General features: G+C 43.9%; 1 long non-coding RNA gene across 2 annotated transcripts; it reads right to left on the reverse strand.

The window, feature by feature from the left end:
* Window positions 1-224: 224 nt before the first annotated feature.
* Window positions 225-11,580, reverse strand: LOC140683976 (uncharacterized). 2 transcript variants are annotated; one of them, XR_012055702.1, is made up of 2 exons: window positions 10,259-11,580; window positions 225-8,482 (listed from the first exon to the last, which is right to left on the reverse strand). It is a non-coding gene; the product is annotated as an uncharacterized lncRNA (long non-coding RNA). The 2 variants fall into 2 exon arrangements; XR_012055701.1 differs by lacking the exon at window positions 10,259-11,580 and adding an exon at window positions 8,562-10,252.
* Window positions 11,581-13,954: the final 2,374 nt, after the last annotated feature.

A 13,954-nucleotide genomic window follows, 5' to 3' on the forward strand; every position in this document is an offset into this window, starting at 1 on the left:
CCATTTGCTTCAGGGAATTATAATATCACACACACATTTTCACAGGTCCTATGGCCCTACTGTACCGGTGGGCTTTTCGTCTGAGGTTTTCCACTGGAGTCAAATGGGCTAACTGGCATTAAAGAATTTGACAAAAATACAACAAACAGATGACACGGTTTTTCTTGCTTTTCTTCCCCTGAAACACACATGCATCATTTTCAGACTAATCCACTCGAATATACTTAAACACTAAGCTTGTCAACCCTAATGTAATGACACCTCAACAGTACTCCTGCTGTTCCAACCTTTGAGCCACAAGATACTGAGCTAATTGGGTCCTACGTATTTCCCCTGGCTTGAGTCTTGGAGGCATATTTTCAGATTTTTCTGTCCAGTACCAGAACTCTTTTTTCCCCTAATTATTATAAAGAAATCTGTAATTCTATTGCATTCGCACATGCCATGGGGAAACTCAAACTTTATATAAATTCACCAAGGATTATAGGACCTGTGACAGCTGTGAGAGATGTTAGAAATGCTGTTATGGGATCCACTGTTGAAGTCAGGAAAGTTCCACTGGTGATGAGGTCAAAGTCTGTGTTTTATGTTTTGATGCATTAATCCAATGTACTGAAGTAAAACCAGAAAGGTCAGTATGGGTTTATGCTTAGGCAGCTCCCAGCAGAATTTGGCTCTTCCTTAAAACTACTTCTGTGCAGTGAACACTTAAAGGAAAATATTTTAAACTAGTTAGTGAAAAAACAAAAGCTTGGATAATTCTTAAATTGTGCCGGTGATGAGAAGGAAACCCCTCATTCTTGCAGACCTTCTGTAACTCGGAGTCACAAATTATTTATGTCTGGGCTCACCAATAACACCCAACTAGGAGCAGCTGGCTCCAAAAGAGACATCTCACCAGCATCTCACAGTAAAATGATACAAGTTTTACTTGCAAGATAAGGGCTGGAGTGTGCAAGAGGAATCACTCAAAAGAGTCATGCAAGGTAGCAGAAATAAAATACTGGGCAGAAATTGCAGGAGAGACAGAGAGGGAGATCTGTTCCGTATCCCAGGACAAAGTGTTTCCAGGGTGAACACTCAGTCCTTTCCAAGATGAGGAAAGGCAACATGGAAGGAGGGTGGGCTGCACAGTGCCAGGTGCTCAGGATGGGGTGGCTGGCGGAATAAAGCTTCCATGTAGGGGTCCCTCCTGCAGAAGTTAATTAGGCAGTCGCTCCCTGAGTGCAAAGGTGGGTCTGTGGATTTGTTTAGAGGAATATCCGTGGTCTGATAGCTTGTTCAAGTCCTGGGTGTACTTTATTTTTTCTCCTGAAACTAAAAACTTGGGACATTTTAGTTAAAAACAATGGTACATCAGGGTTCAGGCAACATTCAGGTGGTTTCAGGCAACAAAGAGCATAAGAGACCAATTATTGTGACCGTGAAACGGCCTTTGTAAGCAGTGCCAGATACAATACAGTAGTGCTGTGATATCTCTAGTAGTCATAGCCTATTGTGTACTTCAGAAGCAAAAGTATAATAACTTTGTATAGAAACCATAAACACAGACATAAAGTAATGAAGATGACTTTGATCAAGGAAGAAATCAAAACCAATTTCAGACCATACTGCACAAGTTCAGGATTTGTTCAAGGCCTGCTTAAAGTGAGATTGTTGGTGAGATGTCCAATGACTTCAGGTAGCTTTGCTTCAGCCCACTGGAGCCCAGTTGCAGAGGGTGATGTAAGACCTAAATTCTCTTTTTGCTTAGTGGTGACATGAACCATCTGGGGCATTACTCAGCTCTGACGTGGGTCTTCAGTCATATTTTCCAGCCTAGCATCAGTGAGCCTTCTACAAGGGAAGAATTGTAACTCAGAATTGTCGGTGGGTTTCCACTGTTTTATTTCAATACATTTTCCATTCAATTTATTTTATTAAAAGCAAGCTAAAGGACAAGTCCCTGATCCTGCTATCATGAACGCTCCATTGCAGCCAGTGCACCATACACAGGCTTTTGCTTACAGGGGTAAAGGCAGGACCAGGGTCTTGTTACTGGCTTAATTTCTAGCAGAGCAAACACCACAGGGTAGGATTTGTTTTCTTAAATTGAATCAACTGTACCAACACAAATAAGATTGGATCTGCACATTAACTTGACAGCTAAGGGGAACCAGGGCCCTCCCCAGGACATCATAATATAAAATGCTGCATGAAGAGGGGTTAGAGTGTATTTCCTAATGGGTATAAAATAAGACTTCCCTGAAACAGTGACTTTCCTGAGAAATCTCCCTTCTGTCCAGTCCTGGACAGCTTCAAACAGGCCTATCTGCTGGAAAAATGCAGCTCTGATTGACTTATCTGCTTTCTCAAAAGGGCCACTACATGCTTTAGGCTTTTTGGAGCCTTAAAGCTCAAGCTAGATTTATATTCAGAAAAAGAAAAACAACCTTAATATGTGTACAATAACTAGAAGAGAGTAGTATGATAAATATCTTTATTTTACCATTTTCAAATGGCTATTTCATTACATAAAAGGAAGTTTTTATTTTTATTTTTTGGGGGTATATTGATATTCCAAATAAATTTTAACTTTTGGTTCAAAATAAAATATGTCTCTGTGTCTTATTAATATACAACATCCATTTTTTTCTCTCTACTGGCACCAAAACCATCTATTGAAAAAGAGAAGTGGTTCTCCAGATATGAGACTACAGCATGACTACTGTGTCACTTCCCAGCAGATCTCTACCAAGTTCATATTTTTGTGCACCACAGAGAAGTATCACGTGGTGGTTTTTTTTCTTTTTGTGTACATCACATGCATCCATGTGATGAGAGTGCATATCATACAGGTGCTTAAATGTCCTGACTGTACATGCTTACATTTTGGAAATCCTAATCTTTGCATCTGTGGTAAGAAACAGAATTTCTGTCCACTGTGGTACCTGCTGTACAGGGAGACCACGAGAACAGAGCGGCACTTGCCAGTGAGCCCGGCCAGCACGGCGCTGTCGCTGCCACACCGATGGCACTGACTGCCCTGCAGTGCCTCTCCCCAGCCATTTTCTGGATAATCCTGTGCCTGTTGTTCCCTGAACATGCCACTTGCCCGTCGGACGAGCAGCCCTGCTGAGGGATGGACACAGCCAGCCCTGCTCCGCGCAGCTAGAGCAATTCATGGCTGCTTTTGCTCTTCCTCTTTTGGAGTTAAGCTGAAGCAGGCTATAAAGGAAAAGCTTTGTTGCCCAACGTACACAAATCAGTGAAGTGGCTTGGCATCTATTGCAGGACTAACCAAAATCTGAGGCAAGATCCAAAGGGAAAAATGTTTGGGCTGCATCATCACCCTGCAGAACCTCACCAGTCCCTGCTGGCTTCCAGCCCCACAACAGCTTTCTGAGCAAAGACAGCAGGAGCTGAGGCAGAGGGAGGAGTGTGGAGTGGGAAGGCCACAGCGGGGACACATGGGGATGTGAGAGACCCTGGTGAGCTTCCTGAGGACTGGCTTGGGAATCAGCCCAAGGAGCAATCTGAAAATGAAACAGCAAGAAGAGGGAATTGCACATATGGGCTTGGAAGTGCTGTCTACCATCTTCAGTATTATCACAGGGAGAGTGAAAGAGGGAATAATGTAGCACAGCAGACGGGTGTTTCCAAGGTAGGTGCAGCTCAATAACTATTTCAATAACCAAGCAGAAAAAAACCCAGGATGTAGGCAGCATAGGATTGTTTCAAGCTTATGGCAGAAACTACATTTTCTTTTCCTCCAGCTCTCTATGGTTCTGACCTGTGACACTGTCTGCCCCCAAGCACAAAAGTCAGCTCCTCTTTCTAGTTTCTTCTGTCAAGCTGCTGTGGCTTGCAGTGAGCTTGTGCTTGGAAGTCCCCAGCAGAATTAGTCATCCTGGCATCCCACAAAACATGGGCTGCTGCTTACCCAGAAAGATGATATTGTGTTGTGCCTGTCCCTCAGCACTGAGTGGACACACAGGCGCCCATCACCACATGGCTCTAGCAGCGCTCTGTTTATTGCCATCCCAGCAAGAAGAAACATTTTCTTAAACTGAGCACAGGCAGGAGCCCAGCCACAGTGGAGGGGAGCCGCGGCACTGTAGCTGATGCTCTCCTTCCAGTTTGTGCAGGGAATAGGGTACAGCCCCAGCTTCAGCCATGCCCTGTCCCTCATGCACGGTGACTGCCTTGAAGACAAAGCTGAAGCACTTCACAAAGTTCACATCAAGTTCATGCAAACAAACACAGATTCTACAGTGATGCTGGACTTGGCCAAGAAGTTTCTTGTGTCTTTGCCACATTGCTTAATGTCAAAATACTGAATAATCATTCTTCATCCATTCTCCTCCAAGTAGCTTGATGACCTCTCTGCTCCCTCAGAATGATGTGGCCACAAAACCCCTGCCAGAAGCCCGCACATAAACGCCTTCAGCTGTGCCTGCTCTGCCACCTTCCAGCCCTTTGGAGGCCTGAGAACTTGTCAGCAGCAAACCCTCACTGCTGCTCTGTCAGAAGCTCACCAGAGAAGGCTTAAAAGGGGGTTATTTATAATGACTTTCACAGCAATGGAGCAGGCTCTGTAACCTAAATTACTGATCTGGGGGGAGACAGATGAAGCCAGAGTAATTCTGCTGGGGCACAGTGCTCTGTCTTGCCTTTTATCTACACTGCCCTTCACATTTCCTCTCTACTTTACACAACCCCAGGCACCACTCCTTCAAGGATTTTGACAGTCTGTCTGTTCAGCCCAGGCTGAAATCCACTGCTTTGTGTAACAGAGGACTTTTCTGTCTACCTGCTCCAGTCCCCATCCCATTGTTTTCAGCTGCAGTTTGCAATTCAATGCTCGAATCCTTTCTGCTGCTGTGGGCACTGTAATTCTTCATATTCTTCATGCATCACATCTCAGCTGCTGCCCCCCAGCACGGCTGGCACCTCCACAGGGCAGGTGATGAAAAAAATCTAACCACAGAAATGGCAGGAGGTAAAGTTACAATAAAGGAAACAGTAATAGAAAATACCAGGTTTTGAATATTAGAATAATTTGCTTTTGCTGAAAGGACCTTAAAGGTCACATGTAAAGGATTTTTTTTTTTTTGGTCAATATTTTTTCCTTTAAAATTTTTACTAGAAATGCCAAGGGTCTGAGGTTTGTCCAATGCAATGCTGGCACTTGGATACAAATGGTGCCACTAGAGCTGCTAAGAGCGTTTAAATCCTTTTTCCTAAGTATTTGTCAGACAGACAGCAAAATACAGTTAACAAAGACTTTGCTGTTCACCTCTTCTGCTTTCTCACTACAGCTTTTCTTTCAGCGTGGCTTTATCCATATAAGATAAGCTAAGCCCACAGAGGCTAAGGAGTATTAAGGGTATCTGTTGTAGGACAGGTAAGATCATAGCTATTTGGGGGGGTACTGTCTGCTTGGGAATGTTTTTTCTGTTCTGTAATGGAGTTTTTGTCTAGGGAGATAAAAACTGTTCAGGCCTGTTATCACTTAAGAGGGGTAACACTCATCACTTATGCATTTCATGATGGCAATTCTGTATCATTTCAGTATTTAATTCACAGCTATTGATGTCCGTAGAGTTTTAGGCTGAAAGGATATTACATCACTTCAAGGATGTTAAATCACTTCAAGCATATCTCGTGAAACTGTTGCTTCAGGTGGGGTTTTTACAAGCCCCAAGCAGATATGAACTCCTTGGTCCCACATGGCAATCAGCATGCAGGCATGGGGCTTGAAGCCACAAACAGGAGCTGGAGAGAGCATCTGCAGGTGTGCTGTGCCTGTGAGAAACACCCATCTGGGGGGTCCCTGCCGCTGTCTGTGGGCAGTGGGGCTCCCACAGAGGGGGTGACAGTGCTCCCAAGGGCTTGGAGAAGGCCTTCTCAGCCTTGGACCACGGGCTGACCACAAGAGGTGGTCTGTGGGCTACTCTTGGTGGGGTTTCTGCCCCTTGGCTTGCCCCAGGCAGCTGCTGTTGTAGGTTGGCAGGAGAGGACCTTGGCCCAGCCATGCAGAGTGCCTGGACCTAGGAGATGCAGTTTGGGGGGGTGTGGCTGTTAATGAAAATCAGACAAGGATAGTGCTAATAACTTCACAGAGCTGATTTAAAACAGAAAAGGACAAAATATACAGGAAACTTGGCTTCTGAAAAACATCTGCTGCTTTTAGCTGGTGGACCATTCAAGAGAAAACTGGGGAAAATCTCTAATACTCCAGCTTAAGGTTTTGGTCTTATCTGAAGTCCTCTGTGAACTTCCACCCTGCTTTTGCAGATAGCCCTGTCAGTACAAAACCATCCAGTGTAATACACTATGTGGGCCAGGAGAAAAATTTGCATGAGTTAAAGAGTTTTAAGTACAAACTACACCCAGGGAATGAAATTTCAGAATATCTGCTCCTATGCAATATATGTCTCTTCAAGAGAACACTTTTGAGCTGCTATTTTCCCTGCTTTATCCCAGACTTATTTGAATTAAATCAGGACACCTGTTCCTTCAAGCAAAAGAAGAATACACAAAATGAGATGTGGCAGCTGGCCAGGACCATTGCATGCATGTATAATGTTGGTGGCTTGTATGGATCTGCATCCAGAGGCTGGGAACACCTGGCTTGCTCAGTGTGGGGAAACAACGCAGAAATCCCAAACAGACAACTACCATGGACTTACACAGCCTTGGCACAGGGTTGCTCTCTTCCATGCAGCTGTAGCACTTTTGCCCTCCCTTCACTAAATTGCCCATCCCTGGTGCTGTAGGAGGTGGTGGGCAACATGCAGCAGCTCTCTGGCACTCAGGGGCTGCTCACTTCTTGCACTGCCTTGACAAAATCCTTCTTACTCCCTGCTCTGCCACCCTATGGTGTGGCCTTAGTCTGTAAATGAGGCAAAGGGCTTTTCCCTGAGCAAAGGAAATGATTCATTTTTAGCAGGGGAGGAGGTAGCTGCTGTTTTAAGGCTGTGTACTGTCCTGGAGGGCAGCAGAAATGCCACTGGCAGGTCCTGCATGCTGCCCATGGGACTGGTATGGGCTCCAGGCCACCACGCAAAATGGCATGGCTTAGAGAGAACAAGCTTGGCAAGGCAACACTGCATGGGAGCCTCAGGAACAAAGACATATCTGTCTTCTAAAATCATACAATACCACAGGGAGGATTGAGTGAAGGAGCCAGCAAAAACTGGACAACAAAAGGGCTCCTTTCCCTTCCACCTCCCTCAGTAGGGTAATGCTAATGAACTTGAGGCTGGAAAATAAAAGCACTTAACTTCTAAAAAATTAACTTCAGATGTAAAACAGAAAGAAAAGTTGCTGGTATTTGAAAGAGGACAAACTGATTGCCATCATTACCCAGCCAGACTTCCCCAAGTCTGTCATTTTTATAACTGCAGATACTGAACATCTGACCAAAAGCCTCTGCCACAGCTTGGCAATCCAGGACATGCTGTGATGTCTCTGGTACATCAGCACAGCCAGAGCCACCTGCTCACCCCTGAGTCCCAGAGAGGCTGAGCAGCCCCTGAGCTGGGCTGAAGTCCAAACTATATAAGTGTCTCTTGAAAATTCAATTGCTCTCAACTGTGTGGAGTCTTTTTCATTTTCTTTTTTTTTCTTTTTTTGTTTTTTCTTTCTCAAACTCCTTTTTGTATAATAGTGGCAGTAAGAGGAACCAAGAGCTAACTTTGCTGCTCAAATTCTGTAGAAATCTAGAAAACTCATCAAAAGTATGTGTGCATTAATATATATATATATAACCAATATTTCAACTGCAAAGGTCTCATAGGTGAATATTTGATGTATAGAATTTCCTGGAGTCATTTTCTTAAAAGGCAGCAACTGAGCTTTTTCTTAAAATCAGGAGATTTTTAAAAGAACATATAACTTTCATTTTGAATAACAGCTCATTGCTTGACAGTATCCCATGCAAACTTTGAACTTGCAGTGTTACAAGCAGTGCTGTGAAATGGCAACCAACTATAAAGCAAGTTTAGTGAATACAGTTTTGCTCCTGATTCTGCCTTCAGAAAGGACTTATATAACTCTGCATGCAGCATGCACTCGCCAGTCCTTCATGAAATCATTCCTCAGTGGGAAAGTTCTCAGCAGTCAGAACCCCAAAGTGCTGGTCAGCTGCCTGCAGAGTGAAGTGTGCCTATCAGACACCAACAAGTTGGTAATTCTGCAGCTGACACTTTTTAATTTTGAATTTAAGCATTAATGCTTGAAGCAAACTGTTCTTTACTTGTACTGATATGCTTAATCCTTCAGTGTGGCACACACTCCGGGTTTAAGATCTGTAATGTATTTTTGTGGACCTTTTTTTTGTTAATTCTTACCTGCTGTAATTCTACACACAGCCTCCTGTTCCTGAGTCATCCCCTTCTGAATTGGAGTGAATCACACAGACTGCCTCTGGCTTTGAGTCCACTACTCTGAGCAAATCCTTCTTCTTGTGTAGTTCCTCTCTAATACACTGGCAAGCCTAAAAGAGGAGAAAAGAGGGAAAGGACATGAATTACTTTTCCAGAATGATGCCTGCTGAAAGAGTCCCTTTGACTCACCACACGTCTGAGGAGACACTCACAGCCACTTTGTTGTTACCAATGCCAGGACTGCCAAAAGCTCAGGATGGCTGAGCTTGTGTCCTCTCTGCTGCAAGAGTTAGGAAATGTGAGTCTCAGGTGTGGCCCCAAATAAACCACAGAATTGGAAGCACTAAGAATAGCAACAAGGAAAGGCTGTGCACATGCAGTAGCCTACAGAGATGTGACTGTTGTATTGAGATGTACTGAACCAGTTCCTTTACCAAACTCTCCCTTTAGGATCATTTATATCCATTGCTTAATGACTGACTGCTTGGTGAGATGCCTATAAGTGCTTGTGGCTGGTCAGCTGTGAACCTGCTGTTAGCCACAATATGTTTGTTGGTAAGTTCTTTTCTTTCTATTTCTTACCCTGATAACACTGGGCTTAAGTGCAACTACTGATGAGCTCTCAACATTGATGGTCCTGTTTGTGTACTGAACCCAATCAGTGTTAATTAGACAGGTAAAACTTCTATTTTTTACTAAGATTGCCTAGATAAGACTGACACTATCTGGGTAAGGCAGTAGTAGTCATTCTACATGTCTCCAGAGTTTAAGCTACTTATTTAACTTCCTCAAAATTCTGGTCAGGTATCTACAATACATTTCTTTGTTTCATCATTTGTTACTCTTTTAGTTGGCATGCTCCAATTAGATGCCTTTCTCTGGTTCCAAAAGGTAAGATAATATTATCAAACACCTTTGAAAATTCTTTACAAGAGCTGCAAACATGAAACTTCCAGACCTACTTGCTATTTGGTTGAGCTGTTCCATAGCAATAGTCATAAATTGTGCAAGAGGAATACAAATAGTTCTTCTTGAATTCACAAAGTCTATTTATGCTGTTGAGCAATGTATATCTTACAGGGATTACAGCTCTATAGAGGGTGGAATAGTTAGAATAAAAAAAATCAAGTTAAACTATAGATCTTAAACTTTAGAAAGTAGCATTCAGTCAAGACTGACTCATCGGTCTCTCTTTATGTCCACATTTACAGCTTGAGCTGAATACTGCCATGGGAAAGCTTCCAAAGCAAATATAAAGAAAGATCCAGACAAACATATTTTTTGTATTTTAGCTAAAGCTAATCTCATGTCAACGGTAGAATGGGAGCCAGTGTTTTTCTTAAAAATAGATATTTCAACAGTAGGACTGTTATAAATTCTATGCTTTTGGGTAATTATTGCATTAGGACCCTTGAACCTTGAAAACATTTTTAAAGACACAAAATGAAAATCTTGATGTCATAATTAGAGGGCAGGGGATTTGTGTGACCTACTCTCTAGGCATGAACCATCTTTTAACAAAGTTCTTGGCACTCATTACTTTACTCATGTTTCACAGAGATACAAATGCCCTCCCTTAGCCTGACAGCTCTCCATTTGGAGAGGAGTTAGAAGATGTGCAGAAAAGATGCCTCAAAGAAACTCTCCTGATTTATGAGAGGCCATGCTGGTGTTACCAGTCTCTGCTCTGCATTACAAAATTACCACAGGTGCACTGTCCATCCACAGACCCTTTACTGCTCTGCCTTTCTCTGTGTCTTCCAGTCCCCCCAAAGATAGGATTTGAGGATCAAAGGCACTGTGTCTGTTGCAATCTGCCTGTTCACATGCTTAGCCAAGAGGGCAGTGATGCAGTGATGGCCTGTGATCCTACACTTGGATTGCACCTGGCTGACCAGTGGCTGTTGCTCTTCACAAGTTCCTTCTCCCCAGAGATGGTGTTTTGAGAGATGAGATATTATTTGCCTTCCTTCTACCAGCTGGACCTGGAAAATAGAAAGGAATTTTTTTTGACCTTAGAATTTTCTGCAATCTTCCATTTCAGGAAAAATACATACCAGCTTTCATCACAAGCTTGGATCCTAAGCTAGTAGGTTTTCAACTTTCTCAGCTTGAATTTTATGAAAAGCTTCGTTTTGTCCTTGTGGTAACTCTTCTTCCCCTTCCTCTGGCAACAGGATTTAAAGGAAACTCATAAAAAATTATCTTTGTTTAAAATTCAAGGAAAAACTGTCTCTACTGCTGCTTGGAACAAACATAATTCCCATGAATGAAGCCATCAATTAGCTCCTGGGATTTCCTTGCCAAAAGAGAGCATGACTGGGTGATCAGCTAACGAGAGAAGTGGCAGATCTGTAGACAAAGGACTCACTTCAAACACAAAGTATGTGGAAGAAGTTGGCCTCCAAGATTTTTTTTTTTCTCTTAGCTGCTTTCCAATGGAGAATACAATGCTCTTCCCAGCTTCAGCTTCCTTTCTGGCACACACAAAGGTGAAACCTCTGTGCCAGGCTTCCATCATCAGTTGGCAGCACATGGATTGTGTCAACCTGGATGAGTGTGTGCCTTGGTGTTTGAAAGCTTTGTTTCTTGGTGCACTGCCTGCAAGCAGAGCCTGTGCCACCGAGTCCCTGTGCAGGGAGGGCAGGAGCAGCAGCAGCTGGGCACCTCACAGCTCTGAGGATCACCATGGGCTGGAACAGCAGCCCTTGGTTTTATCAGCCACTGCCTTTTCTCCCTATAAATACATTTTGCTACTAAACTCCAGGATAAAAGCAGAGAGCACCAATCCTAAAATCACATTGTGCCTGGGCTTTTGCTATTGCAGCTCAGGAGGAGAGGAAGTGAGTGCTCCAGGCAAGCTCTGGAGGTAGTTACTGTGGAGGAGTCAGGAGGCCAGAGTTTGCAGATAGAAATTGAGTAGCTTGGGCAGGCCAGCCTGCAAGGGGAGACCAAGCAAGACTGTGCAGAAGCCTCTGGAGTAGGTGTCAAATGGGCTTTAGTTTACCTGCCCTGATGTAATATCTTACTCTTGTCTGATCATACTCAGTTACAGGCTGGAGGAAAGACTTCCTCAGGATCTGGAAAGGGATTGTTGTATCATTGCATTTGTACAAGCTTTCAAGTAGGCAAAGGAATATTCATGTGAAAAGTAAGCCCTGGTGGAAGAAAATATGGATAGTCCCTGGGAGCACAGCAGGGAAGAAAGAGTGTTTTCTCTCATATGTTCCTTTTCTTCCTTCACATGTAAGCCTATCTGAGGTTTTCTGGAAAGAATCTGGAGGAAAGGAAAAGAAACAAGTTTCCACCAGGACTGTGTTTGGATGAAGCTGTCCTGTGGGGGTGTGGGTGAGATGTAATTCTGAGCACGTGTCCACCATGCAGCCATGGCTGGCTGTGATCCACGAGCAAAGCTCACTGTAGGGCATGTGCAAAAACTGGGAGAGAAAATGACTGGCAGGGTACTGACTGCTTAATGCTCCATAGCTTCCAGGGGAAAAATACCTGTTTGACAACCCTCTCAGTTGCTCTAATAAGGGGGAAAGGTTCCCATTCCCAAAAGCTCCTGCTTTCTTAACAAGAGAGCTGAGATCAGGCAGGACTGCAAATGAGTGAATAACAAGTATCTATGCCAAGACATATATCATGGGAAGAAAGTGAATGTCTCTGGGACTTTCTTTAATCATCCACATAGGTAGCCCTCAAGAGGAGTACAGGGGACATTTCAAGAGAGAAAGAATCTTTATTTTACTCTGCCATGGAAATTAAAAATGAAAACCAGTGGATGATGTATGCTGCAGTTGTGGACTCCTGCTTACACAGCCTGGTGGCCACCTGAAGGCTCTCCCCAAGAAAGGTAGGAAGCATCTACCTGAGCTGCAGGGCAGCCACAGCCCTACTCTGTTATAGCAGCACCATCAGTCATGCCATGGCTGACCTCTCTGAAATGCAAAAGAAAGCACAAAAGCAATTTGGATACTCCGTGGGACACCAGCCTGAGCGTCGATATCCTGCTAAAAGTAATGCGGGTCTGAAAAATGACAGCTGCTCTGTTTTTATTTTCCACAAGTGCAAGACTCCTGAATTTGCTAATCAGGCTGCTTCACTACCTAGTAAAACATCAGTCCCTTGAATAAAAATTTACAGCCTTCAAATTAAAAAAAAAAAGTCATGTTACTCCTCCTGTCTGTAGACTTCTTTTAAAGGAGTTTTCAGATTTCTGCTGGGAAAAAAATGGCTTACCAAACTGATTTCCCTCTCTAAATCCTTATTTAACAGTACAAGGTGACAAGTGCTGAACATGACAAATTCAGAGAACAGAACCAGGTAAGGGCTGGCTCAGTGCTACTTGTCCCACAGTTTCCCTAAGCACTTCTGATTTCCATTCTTTTACACACATTAACTAGCTGATTCCTGCTGGATAGTTAATTTGATTCTAGGAAAACCAGAGAGAATTTGCAATGGAGAACCTCACTTAGTAGCCTGGTGGATCTGGTTTTCCTGTGTAAATGGCCATAGTTCACATTCCTACTCCCATAAAAAATATTTTGTATATAAAAGGGAACGCAGGAGCTGTGAGGAAAACCTGTTCTGTTCACTGTCTCTTCAAGTAGTAGACCTTGTCTGATTGATGAACAGATGATAAGAGATGCCTTCCCTTATCAATCCTGATATAAATCAAGCAGAGCAGGGTGTGGAAGCAGCATTTCCCACAACTTTGGGAAAGCCCCGCCCACCAGCCACGCTCTCACCCTGCTCAGTCGCACCAACAGCCCTGTGCTGCCTTTCTTTGACAGATGGATCAGACAGGTGGGAGTACCAGCAATTCCTCTCTGCTGGGGCCCCTGAGGAGCTGGATCACCTGGCAGAGCTCTGTCAGTGGGAAGCATCCCTGGTGCTGCTCCAACCAGCATCCTTGGCCCATTAAGGAGAAGAGCAGTGGGACATGGAAAAAGTGTGGCTTTATTGCCCATAAGGGGACGGATAAAACCATTCTCCAGAGACAAACATGGCTCTTAGATTTCTTTGGCAGCATTCAGAGCACCAGAGGGACAACTGCAAGCCAAGGTAATCTGTAACAGCTTAGAGCAGGCACCATGGTGAAACATTCTCAGGTGTGTCCGTCAGTCCCTCCATGACTCCTACTGAGTCTGTGCATTTCAGATGTACATTCTCACTCCCACCTGGTGTCCTTTTCCTCCTAACTCCCTTCTCACTCCTCCTACCCATTGGCCCAGGCAAGCTGGGCAGGGGATGATTGCATGTGGATGGAAGATGGGTCAACCCAGCAGTTCTTTTCTTTCATCAGATGCATGAAACAACATTTCAGACATCACTCGTGCTTTTGAGTTAATCTTCCAAACATGCAAACCATGAACTAGCCCCAGGATTTTCTCTACATTAAATGTGGTGCTCATGTGATTTGGGGGAATATTTGACAGAGTAGGAGGTGTTCATATAAATAATGCAGCCCAGCCAGAAAGTCAGTGGGGAACTAATTACCAATGCAAATTGGCAAAGATGGCAGCATCCCCTTGAGAAGACTCAGAAAGTCAAATTGAGGCAAAAAGCTAATCTTGTTT

This window comes from Taeniopygia guttata, chromosome 4 (genome assembly GCF_048771995.1).
Source record: "Taeniopygia guttata chromosome 4, bTaeGut7.mat, whole genome shotgun sequence".
NCBI classification, from domain to species: Eukaryota; Metazoa; Chordata; class Aves; order Passeriformes; family Estrildidae; genus Taeniopygia; species Taeniopygia guttata.